The following is a 17,210-nucleotide window of genomic DNA, read 5'->3' on the forward strand; positions in this document are numbered from 1 at the left end:
TTGAATATAAATGGTATTGCGGTGAAAAATTAGGAGTTGTGAGCTGCACCTATGTCTTGGGGTTTCCTCGTTAATGCTAGTGCTATTATGATATCGCTCAATGGAAGAAAATACTTAAGCTATGACGTCTCCAAATAAATTCAATTAAACTAACATTCTTACATTGTCCCAAAGCAGCTTCACATAATGGCATAAAATACAGGATATACATTTTACAATAATACATTTATTCCTAATGCGTGAGCCTGAGGAGACTATAGTTTGGAAAAACTTCCTGAGATGATATGAGGAAGAAATCTTGAAAGGAACCAAAGTCATAGAGAACTAATCATGTGACCTCTTCCTTAAATGTACTATATAGTTAAAAAGTGCAGTATTTCATTCATTTCTTTCTTTGTCTGTCTTTTCTCCTTACTAAGTATCCTTACCTCATTGTCCATAAATTATTATTCATTAATTGTCTGACCCTTATTGTCCATATTTCATCCTTCCCTCCAAGTCCAACTTTCCTCCTTCAGTCCTTCCTATGCAGTACAGTATTTTTTTACATGAAATCTAAGTGCACAAGTGTTTGTCCCAAAACATTATTAGACCAGAGCAGTCCAATTCCAATTTCATGCTTTCCAAGTCGTACAACTCTCAGTAATCTTATATACTGTACACTATATGGGCAAAGGTTTGTGGAACCTGACCATCAGATTTGGGGTAGCTTTTTGAATATGCCATTCCACATTTAGTCCCCATTTACTATTTTAATAAAATGTTATCATCTGGAAAGATGTTCCACTAGATTTTGGAGTGTGCTAAAGAGATTTGCCTCTTTCAAGTGCAACAACACAATAATGATCAGTCCCACATCTTCACATGATACAAATGAAACATCAGAATGCTGCGAAATGTGAAACTTCACACTGAACTTGAATTTACGGTTTTCAGCATTCACATATGTACAAATGGAACAGAACGCCAACCTTAACAATGATGGAACTATGATATTCGGTGTTGCATAGATGTGGATCGGTTCCCTTTGAATGTCTGGTTCCTCTTAAAACTTCCTCCTCATATAATGAGATTATCAGGATAAAAAGCTGGATCAGGCTTAAAGGATACATTTATTAATTTATAATGTTCGAGGTGATATTTAAAAAAGTTTTGAGACTGGCGCTGTTTACGATTAAGTACTATATTTATCTACGTTTACACACTATAACCTTCAAAATAGTCCCCTTGCACAGCAATACAGCGCTTCCAGCGTTCCTTTACTTCTGGAACGTGTCCTGGCAGCCTTTTCTTCAAAGAGTGTCAGGGACCTTCTACGATTTACGCTGGATCTTAACAATGCTGTCAAAACGGAGAACGGAGATCTTCATCTTCAGGACTTCTGCACCCAACCCTGATTGCCAGATATGACTGCAGAAGTAAAACATGTTGTTTACGATGAGAAACTCGCATATGATGAGAGCTCGGTGACTGACTTATGAAGGTCGGTGCTCCCTGTGACTGTGCATGCAGCCTTGTGCTGCCATCTGTTACAAAACTAGTCTCGAAACTCGAATCTTTTTTATATATTTTTTAGTATATTTTATATTATGTTTTATATATTTATACATGTTTTGCTTTATGACAATGTCCACTGTCAAAAATACATTGTGTGACTGTTTCAGCCGCGTGACACATTACAGCAGAGTCTCAGCTGAACTGATTGAGTGAGACGTGTACAGATCAGATGCTGAGACAGCCAGACAGAATAAAGGCTTAAAGTGCTGCTATTTAGGTGCAGATGAAATCCCAATTGCACCGCTAACAGCCGAATGAAAATGAAAATAGATCAATACATCAGTGGAATATATTTAACCCCAAAAAACATGTTTTCGCATATGGATAATGATTAATATTAATATGCATTATCATTCAGTGTGCATATTTTTGTATTTTCTTGCCTCTAAAAACCTTGAATACCCAAATGGCAAAAAAAAAACGCACAAAGCCCTCTGGTTGTTTCCTGACAGAAAGACAGGCGCAAAAGCAGGAATTTATATTGCACCGACTATATCTTAATTAGGCAGTCTGTGCCTGTGCTCATTTGCATGCACGTTTTTACTACATCACCTGCTAAATGGGCCACCCAAACAGCACAAATGACTGCTAAAACGGCAGTAATTAGCACTTCTGTTAGTAAACATGCCTCAAGCTAAGCCAAAGATCTATGGGTTAGGCCATGTAATTATAGTATCGACTACAAAAAAAAAAAACATCCGGGAATGCGATACTTGCTGACATCACGATAAAACACCTGCGCGTTGTCAAAGCACTGACAATGTGCTGCACTGGTATCTTACACCATCGCAACACAGAAAATATGAACTCCACAACTTCCTTTGATTCTTAAAGGCAAAAGATGATAGAAAAAGTTTCCAAATGCCCCCAAAAACTGGCTAGTTTGACACGAATTCTCCCCTTTCGACAACGCACAGCTCAAGAGGCATTTCACCTCCCCTCTGTCTTTTTCTCCCTCGCTTTTTTATTTCCCTCCCTATGGGCATTTCATCTAATATTGATGTCCTCTAGTTGTACCAGAAGTGTCATTTTAACTTTAACAAGCTTTGAAGTCAGAGAGTTTGACACCAGTGAATGTGTTGAAAAAAAAACCAGAAAAAAAGCATAAACCTGCTTTCTGCATAACACAATAACTTCATAGGTCGAAGGAAAATTGCACCCTGAAGACACATCAATAAAGACGTTGAGAGACGCTCATGAGCGTGTGTCAAACTGAATAATTGGTTCACTCACACTCACACAAAGAAAAGTCCCTCACTTTTAAAGTCGAAATGTTTGGAGAATGTGGAAATGGGTCGTCTTTTGAATTGATTTTGTAATGAATTTCTGTGTCAGTTCTTTTTATATAAAAAATACCACCATAATTTACATAATAAACACATTAATATAAACATTCTGCATAATGCCTGTGATTTGTCCCAAAGAGCAAATAAACTGGAATCCAAAACAGATCTCGCTTAAGAATTACAGTAAATCTGCAGAAACTGGTAATTCTGAAAAAAAATATTTCCTCTATAGCAGAGGTAGCTGTTGGTCTTCCTTTCCAGGGACAGTCCTCATGAGAGCCTGTTTCATCTTAACATTCGATGTTTTTGGCCACTGCACTAAAAACATATAAAGTTCAATATTATTTGGATTGACTGACCCCCTTTTTTTAAAAAATGATATACTGACTTTACTCTTTACTTAACAAAGTATTTGCTATAATATGGATTTGTACAATAGTTGGAGTAGCACTAATAGTGCTATTAAATCTGTACTGACTTTTTCCCATTCACAAGGCAGTTGATGTCTATCAGATAATTGTCTAAAGCACAATAAGAATGCAAATATCACACATTGTCTTTAGACAAGGCACACCTGCAAACTGAAAGCTATTCCAGGTGACTACCTTGTGCATCTGTCTGACAAACTGTCATTAAAGCCATTAAATTATATTATATTATATTATATTATATTATATTATATTATAATATAATATAATATAATATAATATAATATAATATAATATATTATATTATATTATACTATGGGCTGTTAAACAAATTTTATGTTCACTACATAATTCCACATAATTTTAATTATTTAATAATAATTCTACATAATTTTTCATAGTTTGGATGTCTTCAGTATTTATGTACAATGTTAAAAATTACACAAATGAATACACAAATAACAATAAAAAAAATGTCCAAACTTTTGATTTTTAATATATATAACTTTTTATTATATTAAAAACCCAAACACAAAAAAAATGTTAATCAATGAAGAAAAGTTTGTATGACCTTTTGATTGATTTCTTTTATATAAAATACCGCCATAACACAATGAACACAATCTTTAAATCATATTGTATAATGCCTCTGTGGTGTCCCACAAAGCAAAATAACTGGAATCCCAAACTAATCTTACTTAAAAACTACAATAAAGCGATTACTTTCATATTTCATCTCGAGCTAAGAAATTCTTTGGTAAAATTACAAAGCAAAAAAATACCCCAGGACACTGTAGTGCCCCCTGCACAGCTGGGAAACATCCATGTTCACAGATGTTTTCTGGCAGACACTGGACACTGCTCCTGGAAATTCACACACACAGCAACCAGAGTGAGAAGAAGCACACACCCACCACCGTGCTTCATTCGGTTACAGAAGTTGTCAAACCACTGCAACGCAACTCTACAGGTACTCAAGATTAACAGGAGACTGTCAGAATATTCCAGGCTCACGGCACTCACTTCTGGGTTCGCGGTTTACGATTCGGGGGTCGGTGGCCATCTTGCTGTTTTTCCTGCGCCACTCTGTATTTAGGGACACCCAAGACATTTGCTCCTTGCTAGATTATCTCACCGGCTTTCTATGTCCCTGGGATTATTCTCACCACCCTGCCGTTCCTGTACCTGATCCCAGTTCTGCTCTGCCTCCCTTAATTTTGGTTTAAACTCTGGCCTATTTTGCTCTGTTTGCCAGCTCTTGGATTTTGGAATGTTCCTGGATCCAGCTCCTGGATTTCTGATTTTTGTTTTCCCTGCATTGCTCTGTCCCCTGGCTCAGATTTTTTGGACTGGTTATCGAACTGTGTTTTTGCTTTGCCCCATTGCTCTGTCTTTCTACTTTTAATTAAAGCCTGTTTTCTCCATACCAGTGTGGCATCCTGCATTTGGGCTTAAACTGTGTGTATGTCATGTCCCCTTTAAACTGTTTAATCTAACATTGTTCATTTAACATAATCTGCACTAAGGCTTGGCTACATATATTGTTTTATATACATAGTTTTCAATATATTAAACCAACAAGAAAAGAAAAGTTTCTATAGATCTATTTTACACCTGTTCTCCCATGCAGCAAACAGGAGCTACTGAGCAACTTATAAAATAGTTCAACATTTGAGATCAACATAGATCCAACACCAACTCCTCCATGCCAGAGCCTTTAAACACTCAAAGAGGTCCAATGTCTAAAATGGAATTTAAATCGTGCTGGTACGTCTCTAGATGATTCGTGATGTTTGAGATGTTGGCATCTACTTCTATAAGGAAGTCAGGAAGACTATTTCAAAGTTTGGAAGATAAATGTGTGAATGCCCTACCGCATTTAGTGGACTTTGCTATTCTAAATACAGTATATATGTATGTAGAAGCAGGCACGGGGAGGGTGGGGCACATGCCGCGTGAAACTTTAAATATTTTTTACAATTTTGTCGTATTGCTATCATAACTCTTGGGCCATCTGTAGTTCCATAACATCAACTGACTGTATAAGACTGTGAAAGGACATTACTCATAATCTCACACTTTGGTGCTCATGTTAGTTCTCACTCTCCAGTGTTCTGTATTGTTTAAAGACTATAATCACACTCTTGATGTCAAACAAATGAGGATGGGTTCCCCTTCTGAGTCTGATTCCTCTCAAGGCTTCTTCCTCATAACATCTAAGGGAGATTTTCCTCGCCACAGTCACCATGGCTGCTCATCAGGGATAAATATACATCGTTCACTTTAATTTCTTAAATTATGTAAAGCTGCTTTTGTCCATTGTGAAAAGTGCTATAGAAATAAACTTGAACTTGTATAGTTTATAATGTATGGTAAGGAAAATTGCTCTGTTTTACTAAACCAAGTAATGTAATGTGTTAAATTATTAATACAAGATAGAATACTACCCCATACTGATCACCGTTGTTTAAGACTCCTGGGTAGAATAGTCCATGTCTCGACTTATAATAACTTCAAGTTATGACGGTGTCACCAGAACGCATCTCCAACGTAAGTCTTCCATCAACCATTAATTAAATTATAATGTGTCATTCCATAAATTGTTTAGTCTTGGGCTCAGGTTACACAACTTGTAGCCACAACTATATTACTTCCTCATCACTTCCTACTAAAACTAACCACCATGTTACCTCAGTAATGTAGGCTTCTAAACTTATGCCCTGGGAAACCCATTATGAAAAAAATAACTGCCAAGCGGCATGTCGCTAACGAACTCTTATTACATCAGGATGCTAATCTGTTGCAGAATTAGCCAGGCATGCACTAGCTCTCACTCGCCTGTCAAACTAAAGCAGGATACAAACATTTATAACTCAGAACAGGATGAGAATGTCCTATAGCTGATGAGGAGGCTGAGATAAACATCACACGTCTTTGATTTCTTCGTAATAGATTCTTCTGTTTGGTTCTGTTTGTCAGGAACATTTACCGCCAATATCTGACACAACAGTGTACCAGCTTTTTGTTTGTGTGTTGAACATTCACATGTATTTTTGTACTTCTCAGCTTCTTTATACAACACCTCTATAAACACATCTCCCAGTTCCACAAGTTCACGCTTTCGTCATATTTTTGTTAATTTTCTGGAAATTTTGCTCTTAGAAGCTGACAGATTAGTACAATGATTGGCGGCAACATTGTGCTACAGTTCTCACACACTTATTACAGGCTGCGGAACATTTACATACTGCCAGTGGGTTGACATGAATAATATGGTAGTAATCACATTTGGCACAGCTAATTGAATTTATCCTCAACCGGATGTAAATCGAATCAAACGTTTTTTAACACACTCAAATGACTGGAGCGTTCATTAGCGATTGACACCTGCTGAGAAATGGATTTTCGCATCGAATAGGCCGAGGCACTGGCAGTGTTGGCTTGTCGATAATCTATGTTTTGTACATTTTTCTAGTGCAGAAGGGAGCAATTTGATTGGCTTATTTTTTTTTTTATAAATAAAGATCCCACTCATACAAGTTTTGTGCTTGTAACTCGCTGTAATGTTTTTCTCCAAAATTAGAAGCAAACTTGTGCAATATGAACTATTACAACAAACCCTGATCAAGCAGTTACTGAGGATGAATGAATGAATTTTACAAATGCCTTGTTCATGTTTACAATGAGTTCAGTATTACTTTATCTAGCAAGCTTCATATTTAATTGCCTACTGGTTTAAAGTAATTAAAGTAAAAATCTTACACTTTGTGCAACGTTTTAAGTGACAAGAAAAGGAAGAGTGCCTTCCATTCGTATTCGTATACATATTTTTCAGAACAATACACTAAACTAAGAAAAGGCTTGTGAGGAAGAATTTTGAAGCAGTTAGCAATGTGTAAACAAGATTCTGTTTTTTGATGGCTCTGGGTTAATGCTATTGCTCATATGGTATTAAAAGAAATATTAATAAATAATAGAAAATCACATGGTTCTAATCACTATGGAAACCATGCCATAAAGTGTGAGGTGACTGTTCTGTTTTAAAACCCTGTCATTTTACATTCTTTCTTGTGTGGCATTTATTTCTATGGAAAAGGTCGGAAATTGTTGACAGTTCTGTTGTACTGATGGTTTATTTCACAATAATCTTGGAATAGTACTTTAGACACAAACGACATGCCACAGTATTTTTTTGCTCACTTTTCTGGCCAAAACTTTCAGAACCCTGAATTTCTTTGCACTTTGTATATTGTTCATTGGTACCTTTTTGGAGCCAAACAACCTTCTCAGAGCATGATATATTTGTATGGATTATCATTATTAATTAATAAAAAGTCAGTACAGTTCATGCTAAGTTTGACTTATATCTATAAAAAGATGCGCTGCGCTGGAGTAGCTGTGACGTAGCTTGTCGCTTGGCTAGCTACTCTTTTAAAGAAAGCCGACAATGCATAGCTCACGCAATGTAGTAGTTATCCCAGACCTGAGTTTAAATACTGAATGTTCCAAAGGAGATAACCTAACGCATTTCAGGAACATATAATATCTCTCAATCTAAGGCGTCTCTCGATATTCTTCGAGATGAAGTCCTGATTAACCTGTCCGAAGACTACGGTCTCTGACAGTGATGCCGAAATGGATTTCAGTCTGTGGAGCTCGAAAAACGAGAAAGCAGAACCTGAATGGAGGATTGGTCATCACAACACCTCATTTTTCATCTGATGATCTGGCTTTGCCCACAGGTCCTCTCAGAACCAGTCTCTCAGAAATGAAATTGACTTGGCAGGGATGAAATAGAAGAATATAAAAAAAAAAAAAATTCAGTTGTGCTAGTTGAAACGGGTTGCATAGAAATAGATTTACCTTTTGTCCAAAGTCACTACTGGGAAAGTAAATGTTCTTGGAGAACTACATTCCAGAAGTTTTATCAAGCCATCTATCAATCACAAGGGGGGAAAAAAACATCAACAAGAAGGAACTGCTGTGATAAAAGCAAAAGTTTGAAAGGTGACAACTGATGGGATCATATGGAAAATGAAAATCATATTTAATACACAATGAATCAGGTTTTGTAATCAGTATTACACTGTGTAACACTAAAAAGCTACAGACCAATTAACATGTATTCTTTCTGTAGTCAGTCGATCAGCAATGCAGGGAGGAAAAAAAAAATCATTTTAAATTACACAGAAGGGATTTTCTAAGTGAATTCAGAAAATGTGCCAAGTCTTTTTTTTTTTCTTTCCCTTTATATCAAGCTAAATCGATTGTGTCCTTTCTCCCAATGAAAAATGAATCCATGACTCAATATGTAATCTTTTCTGTTTGTATCACCGTGATGTGTCCTCCCCTAGCAACGTAATGAATGTCTTGCCTGAAGCAAACATGCTTTTTCTTTTACTAGTCTCTCTCTGGACAAAAAAAGAAAAAAAGATTAGCTAAAAAAAATTGGCCCTATTTTCATTGGGAGCTGGTGATAGACACGGCAGTACAAAGGAACAGCAGTATCCCAATAGAAAAGCAATAAATCTCTGCCTAAATGGAGTCTTTAACTTTTTTCCCCAGTGCTAAAGACTGGTGAAAGCCATTAGGGGCCAATTAGTGTAATGCCAGCTTCATGACAATACTGGTTCATTACGAGTTCCAGTATATTTAGTCATTTTCTCAATGTACAAAGCTGCTCAAATCAATACAGCATGTTTTGCTTATTTATTTTAGCAATCACAGATAAAATACAAACCAGAATTACAAAATCAAGTCTATTAAAGTTGATATAGTCTTCCAGTGCTTTTGTCACACTGAGATTTCTCAAATATGCCATATGCCATCATCAAACTTTGTTTTCATTTCACAGCAACAAACTGTAACATAAAAATGATTGAATCTTGATCTTAAATCTTACCTCAGTAATACATCTGTGTTTATTAATGCTGTCTAAAACTCTGGCCAGAAAATAGAAATGACGCAGCTGCCAAAATGTGTGGAGATTGTAGAAAAGGTTGCTTTAGACATTGTATATTAGTTTAGCGAGTTAGCTTAAACAGATTAGCCAACTAGCTAATAATTTTGTCCTTGTGTATGAACTACTTGGCTAAAATTGTCTCCACACCATTTATAAATGACGAGTTGTGGCAAATTAGCTTTTTTTACCATTAAATATCCAAAGCAGATTTAAAAATACACATTTTGCTATACTAAATTGTATGGTAGGGCACCAGAGAAGTCTTCAGTCAGCCGTGTGTGCCTGGATCGCTATTAAGAATATAAGTCTGGAAAAAGTAATAGTACACCCTCTCTTACTTTGTCAAGGTTTGACAATGTTGTGAGGCAATAAATTGGCTTTAGAAATTGGAAAATGGGTTGGTCACCACCTTTTAGCCAAAACTATGGCTCTAGACCTATGGGTATAGAAAAGAGTATTCTAGCCTCACAAGAGTATAAATAGTAAACAATGTACAGTAAGATTGGGTGTTACATGAAATAACTTTAAATTAGTTCTACCACCTGTTCAAACTATCAACTGATTTTCCACAGTGAATATAAGAAGATAATTTCATCAATGCAAGAATGGATTAGTAAACCAGAAAAGATTAGATTTAAGGGATTTGGTAGATCAGTGGTTAAGGCTCTGGATTACTGATCAGAAAGTTAGAAGTTTAAGCCCTAGTATTACTAGGCAGTCACCTAGGGTGCAACTAGCTGTGGGGGTGCCAGTGAGCACCTGCTGCCACCATCACCCATTAAAATTATTTACCTGTTTTTCTGCTGAAGATTAATATACAGTATATGTTACATACTTTTGCAATTTTGCAATTATTATCAAATATGTTAACCTTTTTTATGGAAGGCAAATAATTGGCTAAATATTTGAAATATATTGCCATGTAAAATAAATAATTAAAGTGCTAAAGTCAGCACTTCTTTCACGTCTACCCATCGACCCTGACAAAAAATAAATAAATTATATTCATTAAGGGTATTTTAGTAGTCTCAGGCATAGTCAGAAGTCAGTTTTACCTTAAGCCATGTGCACACTGTGCGATCTTCGGCCTCGATTTGGTTTTGAATTTAAAAAATCTGTAGTCTTTGATCGCTGCTTTGACATGTTCACCGACAGCTGAGTAATAGCCGTTGCGATTTTATTTCTATGAAAATCGCAAAAGAAGCCAAAAGAAGCACTGAACCTGATGACGCGATTAGCGCAACAACTTCAAAACACCTCAGGAAAAATGCTGAAGCGAGTCAGGTGGACAGTACAGCAAGTAGAGAAACAGTTGTGAAGGGAAAAAGGAGTGTTTTTGTATGATGTTTTCATTAATGCTACAGAATTGTTTTTGTTTGCTACTAGCTACAATTAGCGAGAGAGAGGTCTGAATGTGTCAGATTGACAAAACTTCAAGCAAAGCTTTTTCTTGTGTGCTTTACTTGTGTGTTGTACAGTCTAAGATTAAGACAACTGAGATCCTACAGTGTGACATGGTGATCATGTTTGTACAATCTAACAAGCAAACACTGCAAAGGACTACTGATTATTGCACAGTGTACGCCAAGTCTTAGTCAGTTTGCGTCTTTTTGCAGTCTCAAGCTGATGTCTTCCCAGTGGCCATAGCCTTCAATGAGCAGAAAACTAAACATACAATTCAACATGATTCTTTCAAAGACAGGATCTGAAGAGGGCATATTTCTTCAAAAACACTTCCTGGATCAAAATCATTACAGAAAATATAAAAAGACAAGCGTGATGACAGCTTCTCAAAGTCAGAAGATTGTAAAACAGAGGAAGGACGGTGCAGATGTTGTGCTATCGCAAGTGATCTGGTATGGAAAAGAAAGTGAAAATGCTTTGAAGGTGACATCTGTTTGGAGGATATCCAAACTTCTACACATGCATGAAGTTGAAAAAAAGAAGGAGGGTGGGGTGGGGGAGAAGAAAAGTTGCAATATAATAAGCATGTCCTCAGACAGTGACAGGTACTTGGCTGTATGCAAATTGTGCGAGCGAGAAAGAAGGAGTGTGTCGGCCTTGTTTGTCTCTCCCACGCTTTACACATCATTATTTTCAGCCTGTCATTCAGTATATGGCTGAAGGGAAGTTAGACTAGGCTTCGCCCCAAGGGATTATGCTAAGATATGCGTTTCTGTGTAGGTACACCTTGAAGGGTTTGTTTGTATGATACTTCACTCGGTCCTCGCAACTCTGGAAAGTTCATCTGAAGGTCAGCAGAGGTCAAAATGTGAAAGGTTAAAGTGAGGTTAGGAGATAGCGGGATGTTTTTGTGCTTACCTTTTTTTTTTTTTTTTTTAACGGAGCTTATTTTAAACCCACCCTCCTGATCACCCTCGGCAATAACTGCAATTACAAGCAAAACGCATGCCTAATTTAATTGGCTGAGAATCACAGTTTCTGGTGCACTCATTTGCATATTTTCTAGCACCCTTGTCAACCTGTCAGAAATTCTTCCCTCTAAACATAAATAGCTTCGCGCGTTAGGCTGGTGATGAGCTTAACTCTAGGTGTTGCCGAGACTCGCAAAACACTACAGCCAAGTCCTAGTAATGATGTATCTCTAGAAGGCACTTGAATTTATAATGAATGCAGTGAAGGGATGAGACTAAATAGTGAGGAGTGGTAAAGGAAACTGCTCAACCCATGGCCTGAAATCTCTCGATGGAGCAGTACCAAGGTTGCCATGTCTAAGGAATAATATCTGAACTGCGAAAGAGACTAATCTTGGGCATTTTGAAAAAGTCAAATATCTTTGCCTTTTTTTTCTTTGCATGCACACAAAAAAATGTTTGCAATATATTTTGTTCCATATTTAGACCACTGACCTGCCATTCTGGCAGTACTCCAAAAGAAACCCACAGAATGAATAATCCCTAACAATGTGTTACAATATTACATTTAATGTTTGTTAGCCATTGCCCATGTTTGATCACATAAAATTATGTGTATTTACTAAGATCTTGGCAGTCATGGACTAGGTTTATACTAACCCCATTAGCACACACCTTAAAATATTGCTTTATTTTAAGCTTAGCTTTGTTTTAAAAACAGCAGAATTTGGTATAAAAAGTGCCACAGTGGTGACTTCAAGGTCAAACACTGCAAATAAATAGAGGTATGGTTCTGGAAGAGATATAAAGCATTTTCAATCAATAGTTATTCTATGTGTAAATTGTGTATATGGAATACCTAGAGGTTACAGGGGTTAGCATGGCAGGACAAGTTTTATTAAGTTTTATACTGTAACATAAGCTCAAAATCCTGTAATCTTTATTAATATAAAGAAGGAACACTGACACAAGCACAAGGATTGTGAGTCAAACCATTCTATGTCGAAATAAATAGCAACATACAAAGCAAAGAGGAAAAAACACCACAGATAAGGTGTTTTTGAGGACATCCGGATTTATGCCAAATGAAAAACCAACCAAGGACACATGGGACTGGAAAACCTAGCATTATCCAAGCTTTTTCTCATCAGCTATTGCCTATTGATGACTTGCCAAGGAGGCGGTCATGTAAACCATTCAGTAATAACCAGTGTGAATAAGGCTTTCTGAATAATGAATACACTTCAAGGACTGGAAACATGACAAGTATCATGTACACAAAAAAAATACATCCAGGCATTGACAAATTGCCAATAGCTGCATGATATATGGCCCTATGCGCTCAAGCCTGGAAACATTGTCAGGACATGGAAGAAGAAATACCACAAACTCCCATTGGCATTAAAGCATTGTATATAAACTTCTGCAGGAATAAAAAAAATAAAATCAATTTTCTTCCACAAGAGAATTCGAACGCTCAAAATACTGTACCATCAAACCTCTACGATTTGATTTTTGCAGTCATCTAAACCGAATGGTAACCTGGTAGGCGTGTTGTCTCTACTGAGTGAAGAGTGTAAAACTTGTTATCTTTTTTAATACTGAAGCTAAAGGGCAGCTGCTCACAGAGTGCAATGTAGTCTGGGCCAAAAATAGTGGTGCAGACACTTTAGGAACAAGAATGTTAATTGCAAAAGCGGCCAAGATGTATACATTCAGTCTCATCAAGAAAAAGTATTTTGCTATAAGTGAATTTAGCTGTTATTGATAAGTGCTCCAAATTTAGGATGGTCCACCAAAAATTACCTGAATATTTATACATTCCAGGAAGCTTGGCATCCTAAGGTTGCACCAGCTCCAGTCATGTCCCACCTCATGAAAATTATGAACCTTTAAAGAAGTAAATGCCGACCCTGCAAACATCCCGAACCATCTAGAAACGTACCAGCTCCATTTGGATTCCACTATTTGGAGAGTTTGGACATTGGACCTCTTTAAGTGTTTAAAGGCTTTGGCATGGAGAAGCTGGTGTTGGATCTTTGATGCTAGCAAATGTTGAGCTATTTTATGAGTTGCTCAGTAGCTTCTGGTTCCATAACATCAACTGACTGTATAAGAATGTAGAAAGGACATTACTCATAATCTCACACTCCAGTGCTCATGTTAGTTCTCACTCTCCAGTGTTCTGTATTGTTTAAAGATTTTTATTCACACTCTTGATGTCACCCACTTGAGGATGAGTTTCCTTTTGAGTCTGGTTCCTCTCAAGGTTTCTTCCTCTTAACATCTAAGGGAGTTTTTCCTTCACCACAGTTGCCCAGGCTGCTCATCAGGGATAAATACACATCATTCACCTTAACTCTTAAATTCTGTAAAGCTGCTTTGAGACAATGTCCATTGTGAAAAGTTCTATAGAAATAAACTTGACTTGAGCTTATAATCACACCTTAAAAATGTGGATTTGTAGCCAAGAAATGCTTCTGTATTTAAAAAAAATGATTCATACTGTAACATGCTTATATTCATACAAGACAATGTTTCTAATGTGATTTCTAATTATTTCAAAAAGGATTCTGGCTTGTTCATTGTTCATCAACTGGAAATCTACATCCAGTTCCCTGAAAAGCTGCTTTGAGAACATACCTATAGTTTAATACCCAAAACAATGAATGAAGGTCTTTTAGAATAAAGCAGGAATGAGAGAAAGCTGAAAGAAGTTTCACTTATGTATGCCTTCCAAAGGTGTGAAAACAGAGCCAAACAATTAAACTGATAAAAACAATCACTAGATTTTTTTTTCCCACTGGAAAAAGTCCTCAACTCTAAAAGGTCCAATTTTGGAGACCCAGAGTTTCCTTTACAAATAACCAGTGGTGAACAAAGCTACAGTAGAGATGCGCTCTGTAAAATATCACTCCAGTAAAAGTGCTCCCTTTAAACTTTCACTTGATTAAAAGTACAAAACTATTTGCCTTTAAATGATTTATTATGGCTATAATGTTCCTATTATAATTTTTTGTCACAAGACTCTTTGCTTAATGAACTCAGTTTATGTGACTCTGTTACTCTCAGCACATCAATCTATTAATAGATTAATATTAACACTGACACGGACTGAAATACTGATTGATATCTATTACAATTATCATGAACCCCAAACTTTTTCAACTGCTTCAAAAGAAAATCTGTAAATAAGATCACGAGTGTTGTGGCGAGTTCGAGTCTGGAGTTTCTTCAATCATTTATTAATCTATAAATGTCCTGCTTGCTGTTGAACTGATGCTGAACTGTATGTTTGTGATCAGTAGATGCCACCGAGCGGCAATCAAAACAAGTTTAAAAGAGAGCGTGCGCTCGACCCTGATTCGTGGCTTGCTACGTGTTTGAACAGCTACGTTTTTTTTCCTCGTAAATAAAAAGAAACGACTGATTTCGCAAAATGCAGTCGAATAAAAAGATGTTTTTCTTTGAAATGTAGTAAGGTTGAAGTAAAAGTCTCCCCAAATGGAAAATACTTTAGTGAAAAGTACAGATACATGAAAAAGCTACTCGGGTACAGTAATGAATTACATTTAGAATCGGAATCAAGATTATTGGCAAAGTGTATTGACACACATAAGGAATTTTGGTTCCTGCTGTTGGTGACTCAAAAGTACAGACGTAAATAATACTATATATTTAGCTTATACTATAAAAGACAAAACAGACTGTATAGACAACACAAGTATTAATAAAACACAATATCACAGTATATGACAGATCAGTAATGTACATAAAGTGTGAGAGTGCATGGTAGTGTAAATAGCAGTATTGTGCATTACATAAGATACGTGCATTACTTACAATACGTACAATATATAACAACAATAGTGTGTGTAGCATATATGGATGAAGTGATGACTGACTGTTCTGATTTACTTTGTTACTGTCCAACACTAGAAATAACCTCATAAAAGTTAGAAAAGCATTCTAAATAAATGACTTTGTTTTGGTGGTTGTTTTTCTTTTTTTATTATTATTTCTTGTATATGGAATTTAATGATTTTTTGTTCATAGCCACTAGATTTTACTGAGCCGGTGAAAAATGCAGGTTATACTTTGGCTAGTTGAAAAAAAAAAAGAACGAAAGAAAGAAAGAAAGTTGGAGAAAATATAATAAGGTCTTTAAGGAGTTTTGTCATAACTTTGATCTCGTTATCATTGAAAGCGTGTGTGGTGTGCCGCAAGGTGTTTCGCCCTTATATAGTAGACTGTATTAAATTACGGTCTATGAGCATTCGAGAACAACCTTGAAAAACCCGCCAATACATTACGCGTCCCTTAGAGACCAAGATGAGCAAGGCAATCATGGAAAAATCAACTAAGCACAATGAAGGCGTCACAGTAATAACTGCCGGAATGATGCTGACCGATCAGACGGTAGAATTGGTGTCCGAGAATGATCATGGTGTATTCTATAGGCACTTTGCTGATGACAAAGTGACATTTATTATTTATACCACCTACATGACTGCACACACGGTTATAATGTTAGACCGGTCTGAGAATGGACCATTTGTTAGCAGTGTGGACTTGAATTACAAAGTGCTTCTACTTGCCCACTGTATATACTAAAATAATAACTATATATTAGTAATGCTGTACACCTGTAAGTAAGTAATGCTTTTAAATCTGTGCTTGCAAAGGTGACTGTTATACCCTTTCTGTTTCAAGCTTGGAGTGTTATTACCCAAGAAATCGTTTTGTCCATTTTTAAGTATGACTAAGGATCACTCACAGCAAGGTAATATGTCACAGATGATTACTTTGCTGCACTATGATTGTAAGTGGTTAAAAATAGGAACTTAGAAGTCACATAAATCTGTAATCCAATGTCTACCCTAGGCACCAGACTGTGTGTGTGTGTGTGTGTATATATATATATATATATATATATATATATATATATATATATATATATATATATATACACACACACACACACACACACAGTCTGGTACACACACATATATATATATATATATATATATATATATATATATATATATATATATATATATATATATATATATATATATATATATATATATATATGTGTGTGTGTGTGTGTGTGAGTGCATAAGGCGAAGTAACTGGGAGCTCATTTCACCCTTAATGACATGGAAAATGAAAGCTCCACAAAAGAGACAGCACACACAGGACGTCTCCTGCCCTTATCTCTGTCCCAGTGTCAATCCATCAGTGCTGTTAGACAGGCAAGGGGCGAGACTTTTTCATGATCATACATCACATCACACCAAACCATATTCTTACCCCAAATACAATTCTTCATGTCACGGGAACAGTGAGTATCTGATGAAACCTGATAGGTTGAAGGGTTTTTTTGTTTTAGTTTTTTTTAAATGGGCTTGTCAGGGCAAATCCCACCGAGAATTACTTGAATGTATACGACAGCGGTGTCGAATGCTCGATCCTGATTGGTCAAATGGTGTTATACTAGTAATATGGGACTGTGAGGTTTCTATAGTCATGATAACTAGTATGCCAGAGAAATTATTTTAAATGTGTGTAATTTCAGGTGATGTTTACCATTTAAGTGTTT

This window comes from Silurus meridionalis, chromosome 24 (genome assembly GCF_014805685.1).
Source record: "Silurus meridionalis isolate SWU-2019-XX chromosome 24, ASM1480568v1, whole genome shotgun sequence".
NCBI lineage: Eukaryota > Metazoa > Chordata > Actinopteri > Siluriformes > Siluridae > Silurus > Silurus meridionalis.